Below are 4,145 nucleotides of genomic sequence, written 5' to 3' on the forward strand. Positions count from 1 at the left end.
CCACAGATCTAATCTTTCTAAGGAATTGCCTGACGATAGAAACCGAATAGCAGTCGAAACATAAGATAAAAACTAGTTAGTAATTAATGTTTGTTTGTTTCTGAATTTCGCGCAAAGCTACACGAAGGCTATCTGAGTTAGCCGTCCTTAATTTAACAGTGAAAGACTAGAGGGAAGGCAGCTAGTCATCACCACCCACCGCCAACTCTTGGGCTACTCTTTTATCAACGAATAGTAGGATTGACCGTAACATTAACGCCCCCACGGCTGAAAGGGCGAGCATGTTTGGTGTGACGGGGATTCAAACCCGCGCCCCCCAGCTTGCAAGTCGATCGCCCTAACCACCTGGCCATGCCGGGCCGTTAGTAATTAATCAAAGATTAACTAATTAACACTTACTCTTAGGTAATCGTATATAATACTAATTAACCGCAACAAGAGAAAAATACAGTTTGAACATTATACAATTCAAAGCACTGGTAAATAATAATCAAGGTTTGCTAAACTTTACTTAACAACTAATCCCATTCAAAAAGTTTGTCATGAATTTCCCTGCGTACTCAAAGCAAGATAACGGAACTCCTTAAAGGTATGGTGAGATAAGAAGAGCAGAACGTTATTTAGATGTAACACTAAAGAAGATGGTGTCTCGGAAATTCCTTTCTCGTCGGATGTTGTAACGAGAAAGGAATTTCCGAGACTCCATCTTCTTTAGTGTTACATCTAAATAACGTTCTGCTCTTCTTATCTCACCATACCTTTAAGAAGAATATTGCTGTGGATGTTGTGTGAGCATTAATTTTGATCAAGAATGAACGTTTAAAACCCCAAATATGATTGACCTTTGACTCGCGTACTTAAAAACTTAATCAGGTCTAAAATTTTATATCTGGTAGCTGTTGTATAAGTTCGGTCAAAATCCATTCAACCAATCTTGAAATATCTTGTCAATATGATCGGGAGAGACGGGCAGGAATATACCAATGTGTCTTGCTTTGCGAAGCAGTGGGGGTGTAAAAAAGGGTTAATAAAGAACCAAAATGAACAACGACTCAGGTGACAGGTCACCAGTGCTTAAATGATGAAAAATAATTAAAGTCAATGAAAGTATTCTATAAAGGGAATTAAATTTTCTTACAACACTACTGAACAAAATTCATTTCTTCTTAGTTTGTTACAACAACCCAAATTTCTCACACAGAAATCCGACTTTTATTTAGAAGTTTTGTTATACACTTAAACAGACGTTACTTGAAAACAATCCATAGCGTGGTCTAAGAAACTAAATCAACGATATGATTGATTGTTTTCAATATTCGACCAAAGATTCTGAACTGGGAGACTAGAGAGAAGGCAATTAGTCAAAAGCCCTCACCGCCAAATCTTGGACTACTATAATCTAATAATAGGATTTAATCATTACTCTTATTACGCACCCACGGTCCCAAAGTGCGTGGCGTGATTTTGTAGCAATGGGATGCAAACATTGGACCCTTAAATTCGGCATGCTAACCATTAGCTCACTAGACAAAATAAAGAAGAGAATTCAACTCGTTAAATAACGAAAAAAAAAACAGAATATACATGGGAAAAAATGAAAAAATACTAAATAAAAATACTAACTAAAATACGAAACAATACATACAATGTACGCTATAATAAATACTGCATGCCTATACAACATGCTTTAAAAATAATATAAATTAAATGCTTCAAGTTTGGGTAATGATACATTCTACGTAGTTAACAGTGGTATACCATTACGTTTGATACTTAAACACAAATTCTACGTTCTAAACGATCCACACCGCTAACACCTAAAAGGCACCTGACGGCCAACCAACAACAACCATAGTCAGAAAGACGTTGTCCAGTACTTTAAATCAGATAATAGGATTGTTTGTCATTTTTATAATGCTCTCACAGCTGAATATGCAGATCATTTTCTGCCGCATGACATCTCGAACCTCAGACCCTCTATTCGCATCCCGAGAAACTAAGTGCTAGACCACGCATGGCCCCACTGTACTGGGTCATCTTGCACCAATAATTTTTTTTTAGTTTATATTTTTAAACCTCTGGAAAGTAAAAGAAAACACTAAGCAGTTGGTTCGAAATATTTTCACCATAGAGGTAACCTCTATGGACCAAGGACAAATGCTAGTGAATTATAATCAGTATCAACGCTGACAACCTGATCACATGATTGGAGTCTTGCCGGATGACCCACTAAGGTGTGACTAGTGTTTGTAAATTTGTTTGTTTGAGAGCAAATCCACATTGGATTATCTACTGTCTATCTACCGAGAGGAATCGAATTCCGGATATTAGCGTTGTAAGTCCGTAGATTTACCGCTGTCATATTGGGAGAAAGGTGACTAGTGTTAAAAAATGCCAGGTAATATACAGTCAGGTTTTCAATTTTTCTAAGGCAAAAAGAAATAAGGCCGAGTAACTCAACGACAACTTTCGATATGTAGATGACATTTTTATTCTAAGAAATCAGAGTGAGGCAGGGCTTGATAAGTGTTAGGCTCACACGAATAATTAGGATAGAGTTGAGCTACTTACACCTGAAACGGATAAGACTAAACGTTATCTTTCACACACGTTTCACACCATAAGGCTGAATGGAGAAGAAGGAAATGTAATATAGCAACAACAGTTAAGCACGTGGGACAACAATGAGAAACACATTGACTACAGCGCTGTAGACAATGTGTTTCTCATTGTTGTCCCATGTGCTTAACTGTTGTTGCTATATTACATTTCCTTTTTCTCCATTCAGCCTTATTCCCAACTAGTTTTGGGGTCAGCCACTCGAGTATTTTCTATTAGACAATACTTTTCTACACTTTGTTGATTGGCCCTCACAGGGAACTTAAAGGGTGAGCATGTTTGGTGACAGGGATTCGAACCCGCATCCTGTAGATTGGGAGTCGAGCACCCTAACCAACCAAATACAAGAGAAGCGTCATCATGTCCTTTTGACATACTGTTTGCCATATTCGAATATGGCAAACAGTACGTCAAAAGTACATGATGACGCTTCTCTTGTATCCCTGAATTAACGCCATGCATCACCTAAACAAATATCTAGAAATCAAGGAGCATTATGTGCGATTGCAGTGGATAAGGGCAAATATGAGTGGAGGACCTGTGAAGTTAAGCCCCTAAATAGTCTTGGGTTTCTTAAAGGTTAAAATCTACAACTCAGTCTGTCTTGAGACCGTTTGCTCTTAGTATTTCCGATACTATTTGATAACCATTCAAATAACACAAAGTACACATACATATTTTTGTGTTCTTCCAAAAATAAACAAATGATACTAATCACAGGGTGAGCAAATACACAGTGCCCTGTACAAATCTCTCCAGAAATAAATTTACATCATGAGCAAAATAAGACAAAAAATGAGAAATATTGTGGATTAACAAGCTAATAATTTGGTCTTCTATCAGGTAACTTTTAATGAACATTGTTTACAAAATAAAATTCGTATGAACATTGAAATAAAACATTAACTATAATACCTGTCTTGTTCTGTGTACACACCAGTATTACATGTATGATAATTTAAAGTTGTTACATTTTCACAACTTGAATGTTACAGCACCACCATACAAATTATTTTTTTTAACATGAGTAGCTAGATAAAATACTCCAAAACATTAAAAAAGGGGCAATGTTACAATGTGTGGAATGAATAATTTCCACAAACAATGTTACAATGTGTGGAATGAATAATTTCCACAAACAATGTTACAATGTGTGGAATGAATAATTTCCACAAACAATGTTACAATGTGTGGAATGAATAATTTCCACAAACAATGTTACAATGTGTGGAATGAATAATTTCCACAAACAATGTTACAATGTGTGGAATGAATAATTTCTACAAACAATGTTACAATGTGTGGAATGAATAATTTCCACAAACAATGTTACAATGTGTGGAATGAATAATTTCCACAAACAATGTTACAATGTGTGGAATGAATAATTTCTACAAACAATGTTACAATGTGTGGAATGAATAATTTCCACAAACAATGTTACAATGTGTGGAATGAATAATTTCCACAAACAATGTTACAATGTGTGGAATGAATAATTTCCACAAACAATGTTACAATGTATG

The sequence above is a fragment of the Limulus polyphemus genome, unplaced genomic scaffold (genome assembly GCF_000517525.1).
Source record: "Limulus polyphemus unplaced genomic scaffold, Limulus_polyphemus-2.1.2 Scaffold8850, whole genome shotgun sequence".
NCBI lineage: Eukaryota > Metazoa > Arthropoda > Merostomata > Xiphosura > Limulidae > Limulus > Limulus polyphemus.